Genomic DNA, 26,652 nt, shown 5'->3' on the forward strand with positions numbered 1-26,652 from the left:
ATTTTTATGTTTGGTGTAATACAGAGGTCAAATTTCTTTTTTACTCCTATATAGACATACATTTATTCCAGTGCCAGTTGTTGAAAATTGTGTTGGTATGTGTGTCAGTTTGCACTATTGTGTACCCCAGAAAAGACTATGTTCTTTTACTCCAGTCTTGTGGGTGCAGACTTAACTGTGGGTGGGATCTTTTGATTGGGTTTTTTCCATGGAGGTGTGACCCGGCCCATTCAAGGTGGGTCTTAATTAGTTTACTGACATTCTCCATGAGAGGATAAAAGGCAGAGACATTTTGAAGAGAACTCAGAGAGATGCTTAGAGAGAACATGCCCAGAGACATTTTGGAGACAGCCGATGAAACCAGATGCTTGGAGATGCAGACAGGAAGATGTCTGGAGATGCTAAGCTGAGAGATGAAGCCCAGAGTTTGCCCCAGAGAAGTTAAGTAAGAACCCACAGCCACTTACAGAGAAAGCCACTGGAAAAAAAGAAGCTGAAAGCAACGCAAGCTGTGAGCAAAGGACCGCAGACACCAGCCACGTGCCTTGTCAGCTGATGGAGGTGTTCCAGACGCCATTGGCCTTTCCTCAGTGAAGGTAACCTCTTGTTGATGCCTTAGTTTGGACACTTTTATGGCCTTAGAACTGTAAATTTGTGAACTAATAAACCCTCATTGTAAGAGCCAATCCATTTCTGCTATTTTGCATTCCAGCAGCTTTAGCAAACTGGGAACAGTATGGCTCCTTTGTCAGAAATCAAATGAATAAATTAATGTTTGTCTCTTTCTTAAATTTATTCTGTTCCATTAATCCATCTGCAGATACTTAGGCAAATACCATGTAGTCTTGATAACTATAGCTGTAAAAGAAGTCTTGGAATAAGGTAGTAGAAGTCCTTCAATTTTGTTCTTTTTCTCAAGATTTCTTTGTCTATTTAGTTATATGACATTTCCATATACAATTTAGAATCAATTTGTTGATGTCCTCAAACAAAAGCCTTCTGGAATTTTGAAATCTGTAGATCAAGTTGGAGAGAATCTACATCTTAACAATACTGTGTATTCCAATCCATGAACATAGAATATCTCTCTATTTATTTAGATCTTTTTAAAATTCCTTTCAACAATGTTTTGAGCTTACTTTGCTCTCATTTTCAAGTATGGAGGACTTGCATGTTTTATGTTAAATTTATTCCAAGTATGTTATGCGTTCTGATGATATTATGAATGAAATTCTATTTTAAATTTCAATTTCCAGTTGTTTCCTGCAACTGATTTTTGTTTATTAACCTTGTATCCTATGACTTTGCTAATTACACTAATTATTTCTAGTAGTTGATTTCTGGATCACTTCCTTAGATTGTCTATATAAACAATCAGGTCATCTGCATGATATTTATGTCTTTTGTTTCTTGTTCTTTTCTTATTGGAGTGTTTAGGCCCTTCAATATAACACTGAATTAAAGTGGTGAGAGTGGACCTCTTTGACTTTTCCTGATGTTGGAGAGGAAGCATTGACTCTTTCACCACTGAGTATAGATGTTGGCTGAAGATTTTTCACAGATGCTTTTTATCAGAATAAGGAAGAGTCATGTTATTGATAGGTAACTGGAAGTTTTAACATGAATTGATTTAAATTTTGTTAAATGCTATTCTGCATCTATTGAGATGATTGGTTTTTCTTTCTTTTTGTTTGTTTGTTTGTTTAGTGGGTGGTCTGTTAATATGATGAATTAAATTGTCTGATGCTTTAATGTAAACTGACCCTGTTTTATTGAGATAAACCTTATTTGGTCACAATATGGTTTCCTTTTTATTTATGGCTTGATAGTATTTGCTAATATTCATCAAATATTTTTGCATCTATATTCATAAGGGATATTGGATTGTAATTTTCTTTTCTTTTGTAAATCTTTGTCAGGTTTTTGCCCTAGGGTTATGCTGGGCTAGTAAAATGAGTTGGGAAGTGTTTCCTCTTCCTCTATTTTCTGAATAAGTTGCATAAAATTTGTTTTATTTTTTCCTTGAATGTTTGATAAATTCACCAATGAAACTATCTAGACCAGGAGTCTTATTTATTTGGAAGAATTCAATTTATTTAATAGATATAGAGCTATTCAGATGTTTTGTTTCATCTTGGATTAGTTTTGGCTAGTTGTGTTTTTCAAAGAATTTGCCTATTTCATCTAAGTTGCTGAATCTGTTGTTATAATGTTGTACATAATACTCATTGAATATTTGCAGGATTTGTAGTGATGTCTCCTCTTTCATTCCTGATATTGGTAATTTTTGTGCTCGCTCTTTCTCTCTCTCTGGATTAGTTTAACTAAGCATTTACCAATTTTTAGCTTTTAATATTTTCTCTTTTGTTTTATATTTCATTTATTTCTTTTCTTATCATTAGCTCCTTCCTTCTGCTTACTTTGCTCTCATTTTTCAAGCATCTAAGTTGGAATCTTAAATCATTGATTAAAGATATTTTTTCTTTTTGAATATAGTAATCTAAAGTTATATTTTTTTATCTCTAAGTTCTACTTTAGCTAATCTCAAGCTTTGATATGTAGTTTTTTGATTATTTGGTTTGAAGTATTTTTAAATTTCCCTTGTGATTTCCTCTTTGACCCATGGATATTTATTGCCAAATATTTGGGGTTTTCCTAGACATCTTTTGCGTTTTGGTTTCTAATTTAGCTTCATGGTGGTCAAAGAACAAATTCTGCACTGTTTAAATCTATATAAATTTATTTAGATTTTTTTTATGACCTAGCATGTAGTGTATCTTGACGAATGAACTATGTGAACTTGAAAAGAATGCAGATTCTGCAGTTTTAGTTATATTGTCCTGAAGATATTAATTAGATCAAAGTAGCTGTTTAGCATTGCTCAAATCATCCATGTCTTTACTGATTTTTTGTCTATTTTTTTCTATTTCTAAGAGAGTGCTGTCAAAATCTTCAATTCTTTTGCAGAATTATCTATTTCTCCTTTTCATTCTGTCCATTTTTGCTTTTTGAGGCACTATTATTTGAGATTTACACATCTATGATCATTAAATCTTCCTAAAAACCTGACCCTTTTCTCATTCTGAAGTGTACTTCATCGCTGATAAGATCATTCGTTTTGTAGTCTGTTTTATCAGATATTAAAATAGCCATTCCAGCTGGTTGTACAGTTTATCTGTTTCCATCCATTTACTTTCAACCTATCTGTGTGTTTATATATAAATTGCATCTCTTATGGGCACCACATAGTTGGGTTTTACTTTTTTTTATTCATTAAGACAATATCTGTCTTTTAATTGGAGTGTTTATTCTGTGAACATTTATTGTTATGGTTGGATCTAAGTCTACCATTTTATTGTTCTGGATTTGTCCCATCTGTTTTAATTTCTCCATTCCTCCTCTGCTGCTTTTTAAAACCATTTCAGCATTTTTGAGAATTTAGGTTTCTTTATTTTTCTATTGGCTTTTAGCTAAATTTCCATGTATTTTTAACTGCTTGCCTTAGGAATTACACTATAGAGTCTCAATTCCTCACAGTTTACTTCATATTAATTTAATACCACTTAACATAAAATGTAGAAACTCTGTAGCAATTTGCCATTCTCCTGTCTTTTATGCTATAGTTATCATATGTATTATTTCTATATAAATTAGAAATAATACAAGTCCCCAGGGCATATGAACACCCTCCAGGGCCGGAGTAAGGATGGGAGTGTTCATAATGCCTGAGAATGAATTTCCAGTGATCCCAGGGAATAGCAGTGGGCAAGATTTATTGCAAATCTGATTTGTACACTCGTATTTGTTACACCTGGATTTTCAACAAATGGTTAGGAAGAAAGGTTTTTGGAAAAGGGAGGTCTCTGGTTTTGTGCATCAAGAGGACTTCTGATAGCTTTTACCCTGCTTCTTTCCACTAAGCTTAACAATAAATACTGGAAACGTCGTGAGACAACAAAAGGAGGACTCTTAAAGGTGGTAACAAGAAGGCAAGCTGGTTTGGGAGGCCTGGACTGGAGGGACAGCAGGGTGACAGAGTGTCCACCTGCACCTGATGTTCTCCGCCTCCCAAGCTAGCTACAGAAGGCAGCCCGGGGCCTGCATGCTGGTCCCTGCCCTGCGGTTCGTGGAGTAGAATGTGCTCCCAGGACCCCTGGGCTCTGGGTACTTGAAGCCAAGTTTTGAATTACTAATAAGCTCAGATGTTCTCTCAAGCTGTTGTCATTGGGTGTGTTTCAGGAGCCCGTTAGGGTACTCTGGGGCAAGACATTGGCCCTGGATTCTCTCTGCACCCATCTCTTCCCCAGAGCAGTGCGTAGAAGGGGGTCTACCTGGAGAAAGGGTCGTGGGTGCGTGGAAGTGGGATGGAGAGGGACGTGACCTCCAAGCATCATAAATGAGATTCCCCACTTCATTCCCTTTTGCTCCTTCTTGGCCTCCTTCCATAAATTTTCCTGCTCCTCTGGGAGGAGTTTCTGGCCTGGCCCACTTACTGTGCTCAGTTGAGGGCAGTGGGACCGGCTGTTCTGGGGGAAGGAGTGCTAGAGGGGCTATCCCTCCCAGGACCCTTTCCCAGGCTAGGGAGGCAGGATTTGAGTAATTCATTTACATCAGGAGCCCAGGACCTTGGAGAGGGAGGCACCAGAACTAGAATTCTCACTCCCAGGGCTGTGCGGAAGCTGCTACCTGGCACCTGGGGTGCAGGAGTCGAGTAACAGGTCTCTCCCTGTCCTACAGAAGCAAAACTGACCTTTTGTGACAATGTCCCCGGGATCCTTGGCAAGAGTGGTGCTGGAGTAGGGGATGGGGTCCAGAGTGAGTTCCTAGACACCCCACATACCTGGGATGGAAGATAAGAGAGATGACTGCATTCCCCCACCAGAAGCATGAAGCTGGCCTTGCCAAGAAGAGTCTCAACCAAAGAATTTTACGAGCAGAAGAGGGAATTGTCCCGCAGACAACTCTGAAGCCTTTTGTTTACGAGCTAAAGAACGTTTTTGCAAGCTGGGAGGCTATCCTGCATGCAGGAAGGTTAAAAGACAGAGCTGGGTGCAGGGAAAGCAGGCTTGGAGTAGGATGGGAGTGGTGGGCAGGCAGATGAAAGAATTTGCCCTTTCTATGGGCAAAATCCAGAGCAGCCCCAAGTTTTTTGTTCCACGAGGAACATGAAGGGTAGGTTTAGAGAACAAGCAGTGATGATGCTGTTGTGAGATGTGCCAGAGTCAGGTTCTGCTCCTCTCTCTTCAGGTAAGAAGTCTATCATTGGACCAGCTGGTACCAAACCTGGGAAAACACAGGCTGCGTGTCCTCCTCCTATGCCCAGCCAGTCAATGTGGCGACCCCCCACAGCCCCAGCATTCACCCACTGCAAAGGACAGCCAAATGACTCATTTATAAAGGGCACCAGTGAAGGTCTTAAATAGTAGATGATACAGGAGGTGGCCTATTTAATTCTGCAGTAAAGAAAGTTGCTAGTTTCTTGAGGCTTGTGCCAGATAACAGAGGGTGGGGGGCAATTCAGGAAGGAAGCCTGAAATAAGAGGGAGTATGGCAGCCAGCTCTTGCTGTAAAAAAATCTCCACCTGACAATGGGCTTCCAGAAGGCCTACAGATGAGCTGGTCACTGGGTTCGGCCTACTGGGGTCCTGGCCCTCCACTTCTCATAGCGCTCAGACATCGCTGTGTTTACCTCTGCTTGGCAGACGAGGAAAGGGGAGCTCAGAGATATTAAGGGGCCTTTGTGTCACCAGGCAGGATGGAATGAACTGTGTGAAAGCATCCAGCCCTCAGCAGGCAGGTGACAGATGTTCACTAAACCTGATTCTGCATCCTGTGGTGTCAATGCCATCTGGCAGAGCTCATGGCATTCCAGAGCTGTCCTGGGGCTGGAGTCTGGGTCCTACCTCCTGGTGAAACCCCGCATCACCATGGGGACTGGGGTGGGCTGAGCTGTGATGGGTCATTTACTCCTTGGTACGGCTGCAGCTCTGGAAGCCGGGCACAGGGGGAGGCCAGGTTCAGTGCTGGAGATCTGGGCCTGACACTGGAATCATTTGCTCCTGCCCTGGCTCTCAGGCCATCTGTTCCCACTTATCAAAAAAGCAGGCACTTCATTCCCAACCTGCCCTGATTGGCTAGCAGAAGCCTTCCAGAATTTTCTGTCCCAAACTGGCTCTCCTTTTGACTTGGAGCAGCAAAAACGTCTGCTCATGAGGCTCAGAACCTGGGAATTCTAGAAGTGAGACACTTAGTGGGAGTGCAGGGCGGCTGGATCCCCCCAGCTCACAAGGGCTGAGCCCACACCATCAGCACACAGCACAGCATCGCTCCCCAAGGCTGGTCTCCTCCAGGAGTGGTGAGGTGAGAGACGGGCTGTGGGCCAGATCCAGCCCTCCCTGGTGTTCTTGTTTTCGTGCTTCAGTGCTTGCTGTGCACGACAGTGGCGTTTGCATCAGATGGCGTAGGTTCAATTCCTGGCTCTACCACTTCCTAGTGGTGAAGGCTCGGGTGAGGCCAGCCAGTTTTCTGAGCTTTGGATTCCTCTCCTGTAAACAGAGAGAATCATAGGACCTACCTCAAAGAGGGGCGGTTACACACATTTGATGAGATAATTTATACACAAAGCTACAGGTCCTGGCACACAGCAGGCACTCCATACACAGGAGCTAAACTCATGCATTACTTATTCATTACAGAAGGGGCAAGGAACCTTTTCACATGCACTAGGCTGCCTGTTATTAAAACAAAAGAAAATAACGTGTTGGCAAGGATGCAGAGGTATTAGAACCCTTGTACATGGCTGGTGGGAATGTAAGGCGGTGCATTTGCTGCAGTGTGTGGGAGTGTGTTTGTGCAAATGTGTGTGTGATGTGTGTGCTTGGAGATACCTGAGTGTGCATGTGTGAGTGCACATTGGTGGGCATGTGTGTGTGCATGCACATGTGTATAGGTGTGTGCATGTGTGTACTCATCAGTATCTGTGCATGCATGTGTGAGTGCACATGTGTAGTGTGTACATGCATGTGCACTCATGAATATGCATGCTTGTGTAAGTGCACATGGGTGGGGTGTGTGTGCATGTGTGTACTCATCAATATCTGTGCAAGTGTGCATGAGTGCACATGTGTGGGGTGTGTGTACATGTATGTACTGAATGTCGGTGCATGCATGTGTGAGTGCACATGTGTGGGGGTATGTGCATGTGTGCATTCATGAATATGTCTGCATGCATGTGTGAGTGCAAGCACGTGCACATGTGTGGTTGCTATATCGCTGCTGAATTGGGCAGGCTCATCTCATTCAACCCCCAATGCAGCTGTAGCCCTCCAGGCTTGGAGAGGTTGGCATGCTTCCTGGGGGCCTCCCACCCTCAAGCTGCCCCCTGCCATGCAGGAACTGCCTGAGGGGTGGGAAGGAACCCCGAGACCTTCGGGGCTCAGTCTCCTCTCTAGACCCCAAGAGGTGAAACGGTAGGCTTGAAGTCACGCAGCTCCTCCCTGACCTGTCGCCACAACCAAGGCCGGAGGCTCCCCAGGGAAAGGTGGGGCAAGCGGGCTGAGCCCAAAGGGCTGTCTCAGTCCTAGCTCCACCCTAGAACCATCCCCGGGTCCCCCCAGAGTTAACGAAGCAGAGTGTCGGGGCATGGGTCCCGGTTGAGTGCGTTTCCTTTCTTGTTTCTCCAGGTGATTCTGACGTGTGGCCGGAGTGAAGACCCACAGCGAAGGGGTGTCCAGGCACCCTAGGATCTCCCTCTCTACCCCATGTGTCCTGGGCCCACTCCTCCTCTTATTTGAATACACTGCTCGGGATGCCAACTGCATCTGTTTTTCTTTATCCTGTTGCTAAATCCTCATTTGGCAATCGAGACAGTCCACCTGACTCCCCAATGGAGACAAGCGCTGCGGTTTTGTACTTAGTGTGGAAACTGGGTGCCATCTCTGTTGTAACTGATTTTTCTGGGCGGAGAAAGCATGGGCTGGGATCCTTCCCAGGCCACACCTGCTGCCCTCCACACCCCGGGTGGCAGGAAGTCAGCTGCTCTGGGAACACAAGAGCCAAGACCAAAATAAGGGACTTGCCCAGCTTCCAGGTTTCCCTGCATCCCAGGAGCAGAAAGCCAGACAGGTGTGTGTGTGTGTGTGTGTGTGTGTGTGTGTGTGTGTGTGTGTGTGCATGCGCACACGTGTATAAATGCCCTTCTAACCAATATTAGGGGCTGGGGGCAAGTGGGCCTATGTCTGGAGTCCCGGTTCCCTCCTGGGTAGAATGAGGCCGGGGGTCCCCACTTCCACGGATAAACGTGATGCGTGTGTGCCTGGGGCAGGCACGTGGGATGGCCTTCAGATGCCTTGGTTGCTGCTAATTTTTTCTCACCTGCCTTGCGCCCCTTTGACACTCCACAGTCCCCATCCTGTGCCCATCAGAGGAGGTTCCCATGCTGCTGAGACAGAGGTCGTCCCTGGGGTTTACCTTCAGGGCCATTCTGCACACTAGTGTAGACGTGTGGGTCCTCCCAGGGACCTCCCCTGGCTGTTCTCCACTAACCTCCAGAAACTTCCTCATCTGCTTTTCCTTCTGGGAGCCTCCAGAGTCCCATCTTGGGCAGGCTCTGCCAAACCACGGCACCCCTCAGGGCTGGGACTTGTGAGTGGGAGGGAGGAGCTAAGGAAGGAGGGACAGAGAGGGATGGGGAGGGAATGTGCTGGTTGCCCTAGAGGGACCTCTTTCCCAGGACTCACAGTTTTGCTCTCAGCTTCCCCCTTAAACGGGAACTCTTTTCTGTTCCCGTTGATCTCTGCAATTTTGAGCACTTATTGTACTTCCCAGCAGGTAGAGGACTTCCGGCAGATAGAGGCAGAGAGAATTTGGACAAAGGGGATGTCCAAGGGAAATGCAACCCCCGCCCCCCTTGCGAATGACTGCTGTGTTCTGGACACTCTAAGGGGTTCACTGAGCTTAGACAGGGGAGTCCTTGGCGCAACCAGTGCTAGAAGGGTGGGTGAACAGCTGATAGGACAGAAACATAGATGGGAGGATTCCAAAACTCCAGCCTTTCCAGCTGCCTCCAACCCCCAGACTTTGGTGCTGCTCACCTGTTGCTTCAGCCCCTGACAGTGGCCTCTGAACTTGGGCTGACAATGGGCCCAGCTCTCCTCATCCTTTCCTCCCCAAGGGCTGCACCCCGCTCCTGCATTCTCACTCTTCCACTGCAGTGCTGACCCCTCAGAGCCAGGAGCTGTCCCCAGCCTGACCCTAGGATATAATTGGGACATAGGGAGCAAGGCTGATCCCTCTCTCCTGAACTCAAGGGCCACAGCAAGGGCAGCTCCCTTTGGGCCTGGGCCTCCCACCCTGGAGCTCCCAGCATACTTTGCAGTCTGGCTCCTCTTACGGCACCAGCTCTCCTTCCATGGAGTTCCCTCACCTCCCATGGGAGCCCTTTGGGATGGTTGCAGTGGGCCTTTTGTCCCTCTTCCACTCTTCCTTCTCCCTGGGCTCCATTTTATAAAAACTAATGCTTTCCAGGAGAATCCAAGTTCACTGGGAGGTGAGGAGCTGTGGGCACCAGGCTGGCTGCTGCAACTGAGGTAGAGAGAGCTGCCTGGCAGGTCAACCCCCCAGGCAGGTTCACTGCCTGCCCGGGGTGCCTTGGAGGAGCCTGGGCCAGGGGCAGAGGGTGGAGAGAAGACGGTTCAGTGTAGTTAACCCCTTATTTCTTTAGATAATTTTCTTTGCAGGTGCTGTCATTGATTTGTGCATTATTGGCTTAGCAAAGACAAAAGCTGAACACTGAAAGCCTTTCCAAAACTCTGTCAGCCCATCTGCCCCTTTCTGGCCCAGCCTGGGAGTGGCCACAGTGGTCAGTGGGCCAAAGCTGGTCTACCTCCCCCAGAGAGCACAGGGGTCAGCAGAGAGGAGAAAGGGAGGTGGAGTCAGATGTGGCCCCTCCATCCCTTTGGCCTCTGGGATGCAGGGTTTCCTGGTGGTGGGGAGCTGTTAACCCCCAGGGATTGTCAGGGCACCCCACTGAGAGGCTGGCAGTGGGGAGAAGGGTAAGGGGGGAAGGAAATCCCAGGAGGGTGCGAGGGTTGGGGGATGGGCATTTCCCAAGAAGGAAAAAATGGGATTTCATGGGCACACCAGAAGCAGCTGTGGCCCCTGAGCCTCTAAACCCATCTCTGCCCTGGACTCTGCTCCTCCAAATACCAAACACATAGTCCAAACAGGAACTGTTGGGTTTTAAAATTAGGTTTATAGTCCCAGGTTGAAGCAATGCACCTTTTAACTAAAATCAAGTGGTGCTTCTTTGCTTTTCTTTTTCTAACCGCTTCATTGAGGAGTAATCAACATATGATAAACTGTGCCTGTTGAAAGTGCACGATCTGGTCACTTTGAGACATTTAGACACCCATGAAGCCTTTGTCACTATCAAGAGAGTGAACAAGTCCCCTGAAATTTCCTGGTGCAATCCTTCCTTTCCCCTCTCCCTCCTCCCTCCCCCCTCCTCCAGCCCCTGCTTCTTGCTTTTATTTTTGTTTTTTAAACTGAAGAAAGTTAATTTCATTCCTTGGATGTGTATGAACAAAAATGAAGAAAAATGGGCAGGAAGCGGGAACTGAAGGAGCGAGAACTTAAGGAGCTAGAGGAAGGAGAGAAGGGCTGTGGAGAGCCACACCTTCCACGTGCATCCTGGGGAGAGGCACTGCCCTCCAGGAGCCGGCCGCCAGCCCCAGTTTCCTGAGAAGTGGGAGAAGTGTCCTGGTGGGGCCCAGCAGAGCTCCCGAAGGCCAGCTGTGCCTCCTGCTGGGAGCACCACAGATTCAGGCCCACGGGGACTCCAGGCAGTGCTCCTACTTACACTCTGGGGTCTGTTTTTGGTTTAGGAAGCTGACGAGCAGACCTGGGGCATGGATTTAAAATCCTGGTCAGGTCCCAAGTAAAATCTAGGGGAGATTCTTTCCCTTTGGGGTCATTTTCTTGCTGGAATCATCTGATTGGTTTTTTTTTTACTAGAAATGGAATATCTGGGTTTTTAAGTACAATCCGCTGATGCTTAAGGTTGACGATTTCATTGGTTTTTAAATACCTCAGAGGATGGAGAGCTCAAGGCTTTATCTTTGTTTGCCAAGGCCGCTACAACCAAATACGACAGACTGGCTGGCTTAAATGACAGGAATTTATTTATTGGCTCACAGTTTGGAGGCTGGAATCCCAAATGAAGGCGTCTGCAGGGCTGTGGCTTCACTGGAGGCTGGAGCATCCTGCTGGCAGCTTTCTGGTTGTCACTCTCCACCGCCGTCTTTCTCTTTCTGTCCCTTCCTGTGGCTATACTCCCATGTTCATGTTTCCTTTTCTTATAAGGACTTCAGTCCTGCCACATGAAGAACCCCAGGGTTCAGTTTGGTTTCAGCTTAATAGGATCTGCCAAGTTCCTGTTTCCAGAAAGGCTCCAACCCAGAGAACCCTGGGTTAGGACTTGAACATGATCCAGTCTACCACAGGCCCCACATTGCAGCCACCCAGTTTGAAGCCTCAGCTCCATCGGGAATCTCTCCCCCCGGCTTGCCCCCCAGTTCCTGACTCCACTCAGTCTCTACCCGTCAGCAGATTCCCATTTCACTTTACTTATTCACTTCCCTTCACTTCTTCACTTCACTTCTTCACTGCACTTCATCACACATTCACTGAGCAACTATTGCCTCAAGCCCAGTCTCTGGGCTGGAGTTGGCACCATTGAGATGAATGGACCCTGTCATGTCCTCAGAGAGACACACTAGCTGATGGGTATCACCATCACCATCACCATGACCGTGGAAGGCTGTCGTCAGTCCTGTGGGCTTATGGAAGAGAGGGTGATTGCTCTGCTGGGGTGCTTGGGGAAGGCCACAGGCAGGAGGGGACACTGGACCTGAGCTCAGAATGGTGATGAAGATCTACAGACAGCTGAGGAAGGGGAGGAAGAGCCACAGAGGCTCAGGGTATTCCAGAAATGGCAGGAGATGGGGCCAGAATGAGGACTCCAGGATGCTGGAGGGGCTGTGAGAAGAGGCGAAGCAGGATTCTCCCTTGGGGCCTTGTTCAGCCCTTTCCTCCCTGTCTCTTGCCCCCTTTGGGCCCCTTGACCTCCAGAAGGGGGCCTGTTGCATTTGCTTTAGGGTCCTGAAAGCCTAAATGGAGTGTGACTTTATGGATTTCCCAGTTGAACCTCCATCCAGGGCAGGATGCCCCCTGCCATCTCCCAGAGCACTAATTTCTTCTGTGCCCTGCTTTTCCACCCTCCACGCCAGGCCCCAGCATCTCTCCTTCCTATGGGGCTGGGAGGACTCGGGTTTTCACCGGTGCAAGAATGAAAGAAGGAGCTGCCAAAAGGTTGGTAGTGTGCAAAGCTCACTTTCAGCCGAGAGAGCAGAAGGAACTACAGACAAGCCTGGTCTCGACAGCTGTGCCTACACTCCATAAAAACAGTGTCAGATTCACTCATCCAGCTTTGGGGCTTGTGGACGCCAAGCATCTGGATGGCTGGACAGCCCCTCGGACTACAGGATGCTGCACTTTCCACCTGGAAGTCAGCCATCAGCTCCACGCAGCCCTGACAGGGAGAGAGCCAACACCTGGCCCAGCCGGCCCACCTCTTCCGGGGGGCTGGCCGCTGTCCTTGCAGGTGCGACACATGCTTTCCCAGTGGTCCCTGAGGGGAAGGGGGCAGGGCCTTCCCAGCCTGTTCAGCTCTGGACAGCCTGGGAACCAGGGAAGGACAGCTCAGTGGCCATGGCCCGGGAAGATGCCCTGGGTTTCCTGAGGCGCCCGTCCTCACCGTGTTCACGGATCGTTAGCAGTCAGTGGTGACAGACAAATGGCAGATTCCCGGGGACACTGAGGTGTGGGAGCAAAGCTACTTGATTCTTATTTCCAGTCTGACCCTTCTCACTGAGATTAAGTCAAGGAGGCCCTGACTCAGCTAACCCTGAGGGCCTGGATTCCCAGAGGTGGGGTGCAAGTGTGTGGTGTGTGTGTGGTGTCTGTAGTGTGTGTGTGTGTGTGGTGTGTATGTGGTGTATGTGGTGTGCGTGATATGTCTGTAGTGTGTGTGTGTGTGTGGTGTGGTATGCGTATGTGGGTGTAGGGTGTGCATGTGTGTGTAGGGTGGGTATGTGTGTGATATGTGTATGATGTGTGTGTAGTGTGTGTGGTATATGTGGAGTGTGTGTGGTGTGTGTGATATGTCTGTAGTGTGTGTGTGTGGTGTGTCTGTGGTGTATGTTGTGTGCATGTGGTGTGTGTGATATGTCTGTAGTGTGTGTGTGTGTGTGTGGTGTGGTATGTGTATATGGGTGTAGGGTGTGCATGTGTAGGTAGAGTGGGTATGTGTGTGATGTGTGTATGGTGTGTGTATGGTGTGTGTGGTATATATAGTATACGTGTGGTGTGTTTGTGATACGTGGTGTGTGTTGTGTATGTGTGCGATGTGTCTTTGTGGTATATGTGGTATGTGTGTGGTATTTATGTGTATAGTGTGCATGGTGTGGTATTGTATGTGTGTGTAGGGTGTGTATGTGTGTGGTGTGTGTGCAGTGTGTATGTGTGTGTAGGGTTACTAGTTTTAAAGAAAGTGAAATGGTGCCAATTCCACTCCTGGGTATATACCCAAGAGAAATGAAAATTTGTCCATGCAAAAACTTGTGCACCAATGTTCAAGCAGCATTATTCGTAATAGCCAAAAAGTGGAAAAGACCAAATGTCCATCAACTGAAGAATGGATAAACAAAATGTGGTATATCCATACAAGGGAATATTATTCAGCAGTAAAAAGGAATGAAGTTGTGATACATGCTACAAGGTGGATGAAGTTGGAAAACTTGCTGCGTGGAAGAAGCCAGTCACAAAGAACCACAAATTGTATGATCCCATTTCTAGGAAATGTCCAGACTAGGCAAATGCAAACAGTTTCTCTGGACTGGGTGTTGGGGGGAAGATTGGAGGGTGATGGCTAAGGGTGTAGAGTTTCTTTTCGGAGTAATGAAAATGTTCTAAAACTAATTGTGGTGATGGATGTCCGACTCTGTGAATATACTAAAAGGCATTGAATTGTACTCTTTAAATGGGTGAATTACATGGTGTGTGTAATATATCTCAAGAAAGCTGTTAAAAAACTAAAAGAAGAAAAGAAAAGAAAGCTGCATCCTCAACATATCCCAGGACTGGAACTTTCCACAATCCCCAGCTACTTTCCCACCCAATCATTCCATGTAATTGAGGGTTGATTAGTATGGTTAAATACTTATTTTTTTTTCAGTTGTCATCCAGATATTTGGAATTGTGGCAATACAGCACTGAGCCCATATCATATTAAACAATATGTATACAATAGCATAATATGATATTCTTAGACCTCAAAGGCCTAGATATATTACATGATATTAAAGAGAGGAAGGATTGAATTCTTATTACCCATGAATCCAGCCATTCGGATCCCTGGAATAAAAAAATGATAGGTTGTTGATTTGCTGTGTGGGCTTGGCAAGCAAACTAGCCTCTCTGGTTTGTACTTTCTTCATTTATCAAATGAGGATAATAATAGTACTTACCTCTTACGGTTTCTGTGAGGATTAAGTAAGTAAAATAGTTAAAGCTCTGAAGACCATGCCCAGCATATTGCGCAATGTAAGTATTATCTATTTTTTGACTCCCTGTTCAGGTTCTTAACACTTTGTTTCTGCTGCCTGATTTCTTTCCCCCATGTGTTCATATGGCCCATTGCCTCCATTTTATCAGCTCTCTGCTTATATCTCACTTCCCCAGATGCCTTGCCTGACCACCCTAGCTAAGAGGGCCTTTCCCATCCCACTACCATGGGTTATTTTTTTTTTTTTTTTTTTTAATCATCATTTTATTGAGATATATTCACATACCACGCAGTCATACAAAACAAATTGTACTTTCGATTGTTTACAGTACCATTACATAGTTGTACATTCATCACCTAAATCAATCCCTGACACCTTCATTAGCACACACACAAAAATAACAAGAATAATAATTAGAGTGAAAAAGAGCAATTGAAGTAAAAAAGAACACTGGGTACCTTTGTCTGTTTGTTTCCTTCCCCTACTTTTCTACACATCCATCCATAAACTAGACAAAGTGGAGTTTGGTCCTTTTGGCTTTCCCAATCCCATTGTCACCCCTCATAAGCTACATTTTTATACAACTGTCTACGAGATTCATGGGTTCTGGGTTGTAGTTTGATAGTTTCAGGTATCCACCACCAGCCACCCCAATTCTTTAGAACCTAAAAAGGGTTGTCTAAAGTGTGCGTAAGAGTGCCCACCAGAGTGATCTCTTGGCTCGTTTTGGAATCTCTCTGCCACTGAAGCTTATTTCATTTCCTTTCACATCCCCCTTTTGGTCAAGAAGATGTTCTCCGTCCCACGATGCCGGGTCTACATTCCTCCCCGGGAGTCACATTCTACGTTGCCAGGGAGATTCACTCCCCTGGGTGTCTGATCCCACGTAGGGGGGAGGGCAGTGATGTCACCTTTCAAGTTGGCTTAGCCAGAGAGAGAGGGCCACATCTGAGCAACAAAGAGGCATTCAGGAGGAGACTCTTAGGCACAAATATAGGGAGGCCTAGCCTCTCCTTTGCAGCAACCGTCTTCCCAAGGGTAAAACTTATTACCATGGGTTATTTTTATCATGGAACTCTCATTACCTGAAATTGTCATGTTTGTTTGATTACAAGAATGTACACTCATTCACCATCAAACAAGTTCCCGAGGCATTCGTTGAAGGAATGAATGAATCAATGAGTCGATCTCTGCTAGGCATGGAACAGATCCCAGAGACCCATGTCCCCAACCTCGGGAGATTTAGGGAGGCCCGGGCTGAGCAGCTGGAAGATCCTTAATCAATTCTGTGTATCCCAGGGCTCTCAGTCTCAGTAGAGCTGGAAATGGAATGGCTGGAAGCTAGAAGCCAGAAACGCACATTTCCTTTTGGCCAGAGGTAGAAGCAGAATTCACCTTTTGGGAAATAAAATCATCAGTAGTTACATCAGGTGAAGGCGGGTCTGGTTCTGGGATGGAGCAGAGAACCAAAAGACATGACAACATTCCACAGAAAACCTAAATGTGGTTTTTGTATTAAATTTGTAAGGGAAGGTGTTCAGAACAACATCACACCAAACAGCTGAGACAGTGCTGAAATGAACGCCTCAGACTCTCACCCACTTTGCAGACAGAAAGAAGGAGGCAGGAATGACGGCCAAAGGGGGAGGTCTGACAGAGTTCTTTGCTTTGTCTCCTCCTCCTCCAGATCTGCTCCCAGCTGCCAGAAAGGCAGGAACGGAGGATAGTTTTTGCTAGACCTCAAGAAAGATTGGCAATGAAGAAAACTCAAATGGCTATTTGATTGGTAACCAGCAGCACCTGCCACGGTGTTTATAGAAGGGCCAGGTGCCCTTGGTGGTAGGTGAATGGGGGAACACTCAAGCTGTGCAAATACTTTAATAAATACCATTCAAAGTGCCGTTTTTGGAGAAAGCCACAGAAGCAAGATGTTGAAATCAAAGAAACCCAGAAAAGAAGGGAGAGACCAGCAGACACCACCACATGCCTTGCCATGTGGCAGAGGAGCCAAGGATCACCAGCAGCCAGTTTTCAGGAAGAAAGCATCGCCTTGATGGTGCCTTAATGTGGACATGCTCACAGCTTCGACTGATCTGTGAATGCTTGTGAAAAGACCTCATTTATGTTTCTGCAGCAAGAGTTGCCTGTTGGATTGGCAAATATAATGATAAAAATAAGTCTCCTTCTTGGTAATCTTCTCAGGATGCCATCAGTTCAATTGGTACAGAGCTGGTATATCCAGGGTCTTCAGGAGCTGCTGGATTTTAAGGACAAAAGTCCTGAAGATGCTAACGCTATTTATGACTTTACAGATATTGTAATACGGATCAGAAACTGACATGAGGTTATTCCTGTCATGGCCTGGTATGTGACTGAATACAGGAGAGCTTCGCCATGGATCCCATCACCAGCCAGAATGTTCAGTGCTTTTTGGATGATTTCTACATAAGTCACATTTTGATTAGAATGTTACTCAATCAACATTCTTTATTATTTGGTGGAAAAGGCAAAAGAAGTCCTTCTCATTGAAAACACACTGCAAACATAATTTTAAACTGCAATGTACTTGAAATTATTAAAAATGGCTAAGAAAATGCTAGGCGTCTACGGGATTTGTATTATACTAACTCCCTTGAACTAGACTTTGAAGAATTAAATGCAAAATCACCAGGACAGCCAATACACGTGGTGTATCTCCCATCCCATCTCCATCACATGGTGGTTGAAATTTTCAGGAATGCAATGAGAGCCGCCATGGAGGACCATGCTGACAAAGGCGTTTACCCCCCTATTCAGGTTCTCGTCACTAGGTAATGAGGGTTTGATTGTGAAGATGAGGGACTGTGGAGGTGCTGATCCTCTGAGGAAAACTGACAGACTCTTCAGCTATATGTATTCAATCGTGCGCCTTCGTGTTGAGACATCTCGTGCAGTGCCCCGGCTGGTTTTGGTTATGGATTGCCCATATCACATCTTTATGCACACTACTTCCAAGGAGACCTAAAGCCATATCCTCTAGAGGGTTATGGAACAGATGCAGTTATGTGTGTTAAGGCTCTGTCAACGGAATCAATAGAAAGACTCCCAGGATGTAAAAAAAGCTGCCTGGAAACATTACGACAACAACTACGAGGCTGATGACTGGTGTGTCCCGAGCAGAGAACCAAAAAGACATGACAACTTTCCACAGAGCCAGTTATTATCATTGAGACACCCAGAAAACCCAAATGTGGTTTTTGTATTAAATTTGGAAGAGAAGGTGTTCAGAACTACACCACACCAAATATTTCACATCTGTTTTCACAGTTAACTATTTGGGCAGATTAAATGAAAATTGAATTCCATTTAGGCCTGTTAAACCTCCTAAAGAATGAAATTGTACCTGTTTTACACTCATATGTTCACAGTTAATTGAACATATCTTTAAATAACTGTGTTTTTGCCAACTTTCCTCTTTATGGTAGACTTCACAAGTGTGGAAGTCTTTGGGTTTCTACAGGAAGCTGTGTAGTTTTTAAAAATACATCTCACTTATGTCTGCTAGAAACATTTTCTTAATAATATTGATCAATTGGCTTAGCCATTTTCCTGTTATTTGGAGTTCTGTCATCCTTTACTTCACATTAACAACTGTAATGAGATGGTCTTCGCATACCTGTGACCAACATGAGTAAAGCAGAAAACAGATGTCCTGTAACTGTAGAAGCAGCCACTTGTCAGCATCTATATGTGTTATGTTAACTCCAAAGTTAATTAACCACTTTTAAATTTTCTTGCTAAAGAATGTAATTAGCAGGTCTCTATGGATCTCAGCCAAGGTCATGTACAATCTAGTTGAACGTGCTTATGATTAATGCAAGGGGAAATATTTATATTAAAAAACAAACTAGGTGCTACTAAAATCCTAGAGAAGAAATGGAAGGCAAAACAGTGAGTCCCAAACTAATCGATTATTGAAGTTACCTGGAGGAACTTTTGAGAGACGAGTTTTTCTAGGTCCCACCCAAGAAACACTGGATCAGAATCTTTAGGAAGAACAATTTTAAAAACCTTCGTCAGTGAGTCTGATGCATAACGTAGTTAGGAAATCACTCTTTAAAAATGAAATAGTGCTCTTCAGGAAATAAATAAACAAATAAATAAATTCCAAACAACCTTCAGAAAAATAAATAAATAAATAAGTTCCAAATGACCTTCAGGAAAAAAAAAAAGCCTAAACAATCTTCAGAAAAAGAATTCCAAACAATCTTCGGGGAAAAAAAAAAAATAGTGATACCACATTTGCTAAAGAAACAGAGAGACCTTTGGGTTTTGGTGTCTACCTATTTAAAGGTTAGATTTCTAGACTTTAGGAGAGACAAACTGAATCTCAGCTCTGGTGCCCTTAAAAGATAAAGCAGCAAATTAGAATTAGAACAAAATGGCTACAGGAGAATGGTCATATAATCAAAGGATCAGAACCCTAAATTCTCAAGCCTTGACAAAGAACATATATTTTATAGATATATCCAGACTCTATTACGAGGAGAGAGCCACCTTGGGTTCATCACAATAATCCTTACATTTGCACGGTGATTTGTAGTTTACAAATACTTTGATGTGTGATAACTCTGTTGATCTTTAAAACAAATGAGAGATAGGGCAGGTAGTATCATCCTTGTTTTGTGACCCAAGAGTTTGGAAAGAATTGGAGCCAGGGCCAAACCAGATCTGCTGACCACTTAGCACATTAGTCCAGTGCCCTCTTTTGATAAGACAAAGATCCTAAGCCTGGGAGCTGATGAAGTTAGGAGATAGTGCCATAGTCATATCTCATTTTCTTTTAAGATGACAGGAAAATACATTTGGAATAAATTGTAAAGTAAAATTGTAAAAGTTAAAAATACAGCTTTGCCATTTAAATGGGGGACTTTATCGATCTGGAAAATACTTTGAAATGAATCACCTCATCCTCAAAAGGATTATGTAAGATTGACAATTCTCTATAAATTTATAGGTTGGATACTGTTTCAGTTTGCTAAAGCTGCCAGAAGGCAATATAACCAGAAATGGGTTGGCTTTTACAATGGGGATTTATTAGGTTACAAATTTACAGTTCTAAGGCCATGAGAATGTCCACGTTAAGGCATCAAGAGGAAGATATCTTCTCCGAGGAAAGTCTGCCGACACCCAGGGTGGGTTCCTCTGTCACATGGGAAGGCACATGGCGACTTCTGCTGGTCCTGGTTTCAGTGTCTCTCTACCAATATCTCTGGGCTTCTGTGTGTGTGTTTTCTCTCTCGTATCCTCGTAAAGGGATTAAGACCCAGCCTGAACGGGCTGGTCACATCTCAATTGAACCCTAAGTTCCCACCCACAATTGGTCTGCCCCCAGAGGAATGGATTTAAAGAATATGGCCTTTTCTGGGGTACATAACAGCTTCAACTAGCAGAGATATTAAGGGGACATTAGTCCAGTGCCCTCTTTTGATAAGACAAAGATCCTGAGACTCAGAGGGTTGTATGGTTTGCTCAGAGTTTTTTTAGATAATCCGACCAATGTTGAAAAAGGACATATTGCCTAACCTATTGCTCTGGTTTGCTAATGCTGCTGGAATGCAAAATACCACAAATGGATTGGCTTTTATAAAAGGGGGTTTATTTGGTTACACAGTTACAGTCTTAAGGCCATAAAGTGTCCAAGGTAATGCATCAACAATCGGGTACCTTCACTGGAGGATGGCCAATGGTGTCCGGAAAACCTCTGTTAGCTGGGAAGGCACGTGGCTGGTGTCTGCTTCAAAGTTCTGGTTTCAAAGTGGCTTCCTCCCAGGACATTCCTCTCTAGGCTTCAGCTCCTCAAAAATGTCACTTTTAGTTGCTCTTGGGGCATTTGTCCTCTCTTAGCTTCTCTGGAGCAAAAGTCTGCTTTCAAAGGCGGTCTCCAAAATGTCTCTGTAAGCTGAAGCTCCTCTCTCAGTCCCAGTGCATTCTTCAAAGTGTCCCTCTTGGCTGTAGCTTCTCTTCAAAATGTCACTCTCAGCTGCACTGAGTTCCTTCTGTTTGTCAGCTCATTTATATGGCTCCAGTGATTTAATTTAGACCTACCCTGAATGGGTGGGGTAACACCTCCATGGAAATTATCCAATCAGAGTTATCACCCACAGTTGGATGGGTCACATCTCCATGGAAACACTCAAAGAATTACAATCTAATCAGCACTGATACCTCTGCCCACACAAGATTACATCAAAGGTAATGGTGTTCTGGGGAACATCATACGTTCAAACCAGCACACCCAAGGTTACTTAATTATGGATTTTTTGAAAAATAATAGAATAGGCTAATGGTAGATTTTGTTATTTCAACGTGCTACTCTTTTTTAAACTTGAAATCACACTTTTCTTGTATTGTTTAAATATTCTAGAATCTTTTGAATAAAAGTATTCACTTTTTCCCTAAATTAGATGTTTGTGCAACTGACATAAAGTTGATTCTTTAACTTATGAAACATTCTTCTCCTTCCCCTAAAAAATTAAAATATTTCCCTCTTTAACAGTTAAGAAATGGTCTTTCCAAAGGAAAAGGGAAATATTTTCCTTTAGCTTGTTTTTAAGGCATGTTAACATTTTAGTTGTTATTGTGGTAATGGATGGAAAATTGCATACAAAAATATTTAGGGGGAGCTTTTTCCTAGTTGGTTTTAAATCATTGTGCTACCTAAAACATTTTTTAGATTCTTATTATGGGCTCTTTTTTCCAACAGCATTAATTGATGCAGTGTGGAGATAAAAATATATTGAAGGATAAGAAGTGGATACTAAGTGATTTTTGTAATCTGGGCAGTTAATGAATTGCCAATTATTTTTTTTAGGAGGGGATAGCAAAAATATTCTTCCCAATATCTAGAAGACTGGCTGGCTCTAGCTGTCTTCATTCTTGATAGTGAACAATTTCTCATACTGTAAAGTTTTTACATGAAGATATTGAAATGGGAGTATACCATATTATTTTATACAATGTTTTCTGTATAACAATAAACTGAAAACATGCACCAATTCTTATTTTGAAAATATTGGGTCAATTCAGATTTTTTAAAAAAGTGCCATTTTTACAAAGAATCACATCAGGATCACCATTTTGCTTTTCCCTTAGCTCCCTCATGGCTAAACAAGTAACACAGGGTTGACTTATGCAGGGTTGTTGGATCTGCTCATGAAAACACTCAAATGCCCCAGTTAAGGGGCCTCTTGGAGGAGAGAAAAGACACCACAATGTTCTCATTTAAAAAGCAAGCAAATGAACAACAATATCCCCCACCATCACAAAAGAAACACTACACATGTTCATCATAGAACATTTGGAAAATTCAGAGAACTCTAAGGAAGAAAATTTAAAAAAAAACAACAAAAAACCACACATAACCTCCCTACTCAGGGAGGAGCATGAGTTAACATTTTGACATACATTCTTCTAATTCCCACCCCCTTCCAATTCCTGATGGCTATTTAGGCTGCAGCCTTTCCTTTGGAATGTACAGCTCATCTTTCAACCCAAATGCATATATCAACCTTTTGTGTGGGTGCAGAAAGTGTTTTGCATATCAAGAAGCCAACTTAAGGGTTTATATGTAGAGAAAAGCATCCCAGTGTGCTCTGACTTCTCTTATCAGGTGTGCACCAGTTTTGACTTCCAAAGCCAGGTGAGTGAATTGTACATTTCTCAAATTGTACTGAGTGAAGAGCCATGTGGGAAACAAATGATTCTCCAAATGGGGTTTTTATATGCCTTGTGTGGCCAAGTGAGCCTCAAGCCTGGGGAGAGGAAGTGTGCCGGCTTTGCTTCTTGGAGGGACCAGGTGTCTTCAAGTATATATATTTTTAAATTCTATTAGCTCAAGAGGGAGGTGGGGTCACCAGCTGCATGGTTTATGAGTCAGTTGGATATCAAGCTCTAAACTATGTATTTTAGGTAATGGACATTTTAAGATTTGAAGATTTTAGTAGTAGTAGTAATAGTATTTCCTTTCGAATATGGACCTGGAGCTCACTGTTTGGTTCTTTCCCCTCAAGGTTTTAGCATGAAATTTTGATGTCTGCAAATAAGGAGGTGAGGTGAGATACCTAAGACCTAAATGTTGGGCATTAAAAGTGAAATTAAAGTAGCAAGAAAAGAGTGGTTGGTGCTGTGGGAGTGGAGGGTGGAGAGTGAATGAAAGGTCTGGAAATAATCCTCTCTTCTCAAAGCAGCTTTGATGAGGTTGACATCAGCTCTGAAAGGTAAATTGGGTCCCAGAGTCTGACCACAGGGCAGAATATTTATAGGAAATGTCCTGAAAAGTTTAAGGAGAATGAGCACCAAAAAAATGGCAGTGCTTTACCTTGTTCATTAAATACATATTGATAGATTTGAGCTATATATTGGGGACCTTTCATATGTGGGGCATGTGAGTGAGGCAGGTACTTGCACTAAATGTTTAACAACCAGTGCTCCCAGATTTCAAAACAAAACAAAACAAAACAAAAGGCCCTGATGTGTACTGTTTGCCAATTTCTGTGGTGTAAATACTCCCCCCCAGCTGATTTCAAGCTACCAGTTTGATTTCATTAACTGTGCTGGATTGAATCATGTACACCAATTTAAACATGTTCTTAATCTGAATCCACATTCCTGTGGGTGTGAATCCATTGGCAATAGGACCTCTTGAAGATGTTATTTTAGTTAACATGTGTCCCAACAGAATGGGGGTGGGTCTTAATTCAGACTACTGGAGTCCTTTATAAACAGAAGAAATTCAGACATAGGGAGAGAAAGCCATGGAGAGGAGCTGGGAGCTGGAAGTTAATGGAAACCAGAAGAGAAAAGAAAGGACACCACCATGTGATACAAGCCAGGGATATAAGCCAAAGAACCCCAAGGATCGCCAGCAGCCCACACGAGAATGTTACAGACTTTGGGGAGAAAGCATCACCTTGCTGATGCCTCAATTTTGGACTTCCACTTGTCTCAAAACTATGAGCCAATAAATTCCCATTGCATAAGCCAACCCACTGTATGGTATTTGTCATAGCAGCTGGGAAACTAAGACAATGGAGTTGAGAAGAGAGGCATAGTGGCACATGCTATATGGTATTTCCACCATATAGATTGCAAATGGATATAAATAACTTGAGTATTGCTAATAGTAAAATGATTCAGAAGTGATGACTTTTGAGAATTTATTACCTTTGTTTTTAATATAATGCAATTGTAAGTCTGTGGTTTAGTGTTTAATAATAGATGTGTTTTACAACCAGCACACAAACTTTCTAAAATTTTAACAGCAGTCCCTGGTGATCAGGAATGAGCCAGCACCAGGACACAGCTGTCTAATGAGACACATGGCTAGTAAACATACAATGAAGTGTGACTGATGAGGTCTCCGTAAGCCTCCCCACTGTCAAGGGCAGCTGCTCCCCTGTCCTCACCCCCAGGGTGCCCCAGGGAACACCCCCCAGGTACAGCCTCTCTGCCTTTGCTGGCAGTGTGGCCTGGCCATCTCACTGACCAGAGGCCCATTGCTGCTTCCTGCTTCTAAGGCCTCATGCAAGGAGTCTGCAGGATTTGAAGCCCATCTCCAAGTTGAGACCTGACTGGCTCCTCCCGCTTCTGAGATCCATGTCTCATCAGATGGCTCCGGGCAGCTTGGTGTGGTAGTTAAGTTCATGTGTCAACTTGGTCAGGTGATGGTGTCCAATTGTTTGGTCAAGCAAGGCATTGGCCTGACTGTTACACTGAGGACATTTTGTGGACTTAAATCATCAGTAAGATAGTTGCATCTACAACCGAGGAGAAATTTCATCCAATCAGTTGAAGGCTTTAAAAAGAGAAGTGATGGGGCGAGGCGCTGCAGGCGGGGCGGAGGATGGAGGCGGTGTCTTCTGCTGCGTGGGTTGGGGCTGTGCGTGAGCAGGTGGCGGTGTACGCACCGGGCTGGGTGGAGGCCGGCGGCGGCTGGGTCATGGCGGGAGACCTTCTCCGCTGGGCTCCCTGAGGTGCACTCCCTGAAGTCCCGGGAAGCCGTCGCACATGGGCTCGCTGAGCAGCCGAGTGCTGCGCCACCACCGCGGGGGAGCCGAGCCCAGCAGGAGCCGGGTTCCGGGGCGGGGGCTTGGCCGGGAGGCCAGGGGCTGCGGCGGCGCCGTGGGCCACGGTGTCTGTGACTGCCCGGGCAGCCGCAGGCGCAAGCGGAGCAGCGGGGCCTTCTGCTACTGCCATCCCGACTCCAAGTTGGACGAGGATGAAGAAGGGGACGAGCAGCAGCGGCTCCTCAACACCCCGTGAAGGAAAAAATTAAAGTGTGCATCCAAATATGTTTATCAAACATTGTTTTTGAATGGTGAAAACAGTGACATTAAGATTTGTGTTCTAGGAGAAGAGTGGAGCTTACACAAAATGTATTTATGTCAATCTGGCTACTTTTCTAGTATGTTCAGTGGTTCTTGGAAAGAATCCAGCATGAATATTATTGAACTGGAGATTCCTGACGAGACTATTGATATAGAAGCGTTGCAGGTTGCATTTGGTTCACTCCCTAGAGATGACCTCATAATAAAGCCCAATCGTGTTATTGCCATTTTGGCAGCAGCTTGTGTGCTGCAGTTGGATGGTTTAATACAGCAATGTGGAGAGACAATGAAGGAAACAATTAATGTGAAAACTGCCTGTGGCTATTATTTATCAGCAGGGACCTATGGATTAGATTCTGTAAAGAAAAAGTGCCTTGAATGGCTTCTAAACAATTTAATGACTCACCAGAATATTGAACTTTTTAGAGAATTCAGTGTAAGTGTCATGAAACAGCTCATCAGTTCATCTAACTTATTTGTAATGCAAGTGGGAATGGATGTATACACAGCTCTTAAAAGGTGGATGTTCCTTTAACTTGTGCCTTCTTAGAATGGATCTTTAAAACAGCTTTTGACTGAAACAGATGCGTGGTTTTCTAAGCAGAAAAAAGATTTTGAAGATATGACCTTCCTTGAAACCGAGCAAGGAAAACCAGTTGTGTCAATATTCGGACATTTAAGGTTCCAGTATATTATCACTGACCTGGCTTTCGCAAGAATTATTGAACAAGATTCTCTAGTACCTTCAGAATGGCTATCTTCTGTATGTAAACAGCAGTGACTTGCTATGCTCCGGGCAGAACAAGACAGTGAGGTGGGGCCTCAAGAAATCAGTAAAGAAGAACTAGAAGGAAATATTATGAGGTGTGGTAGAAAGCTTGCCAAAGATGGTGAATACTGCTGGCAGTGGACAGGTTTTAACTTTGGTTTTGACCTACTTGTACTTATACCAATCGATACATCATTTTCAAATGCAATACACTGAATCAGCCATGTAGCGGATCTGTCAGTTTACAATCTCGTAGGAGCATAGCTTTTAGATCATGTCTGGCCTCTTTTGATAATAGTGGGAAACTAGTATGTAGTAGAACAACTGGATATCAAATACTTACTCTTGAGAAGGATCAGGAGCAAGTGGTGATGAACTTGGACAGCGGGCTTCTGATCTTCCCTTTATGTATGTGTTGCAACTTCCTGTATATATCATCAGAAAAGAGAACTGGAAATAATCATCACCCAGAAAATCCAGAAAACTAAGGATCTCATCAGGTGGAAACAGTAGCACTTTGAAAACTTTCTGGGCCAGCATTAATTGAATGGCCCTAATGATACTCACATCCAAGGTGACTAACAAATGACAAAGCCTTATGAACTGTAGCAGGTAATACAGAAGACTATTCTTATCCTCACTATATTTCTATGCATATATGAAAAAAAATTTTTAAGCCAAGAAAATACCTGTTAAACCATTTATATTATAGAGATGTCAACTCATGCTTTTGATTTATCATCAGTAGGAAGTTGCTGTAGGTAAATTCTACATTTCTGCAACCAAATACAAATTTTATTTTTAGCTTAAACTTTTACCATATCTAATGTTAGTTAGAACCTCAGTTATCATCTGTAAACTTATTTTTATTGACTCAAAGAATGCTAACGGA

The 26,652-nt window shown here is 44.2% G+C and overlaps 2 pseudogenes; both read left to right on the forward strand.

Moving 5' to 3' along the window:
* The first annotated feature begins 11,780 nt into the window (after nucleotides 1-11,780).
* LOC119532711 lies at nucleotides 11,781-24,926 on the forward strand (annotated as a pseudogene).
* Nucleotides 24,795-26,248, forward strand: LOC119533247 (annotated as a pseudogene).
* Nucleotides 26,249-26,652: the final 404 nt, after the last annotated feature.

Source organism: Choloepus didactylus, chromosome 4 (genome assembly GCF_015220235.1).
Source record: "Choloepus didactylus isolate mChoDid1 chromosome 4, mChoDid1.pri, whole genome shotgun sequence".
Taxonomy (NCBI): Eukaryota; Metazoa; Chordata; class Mammalia; order Pilosa; family Megalonychidae; genus Choloepus; species Choloepus didactylus.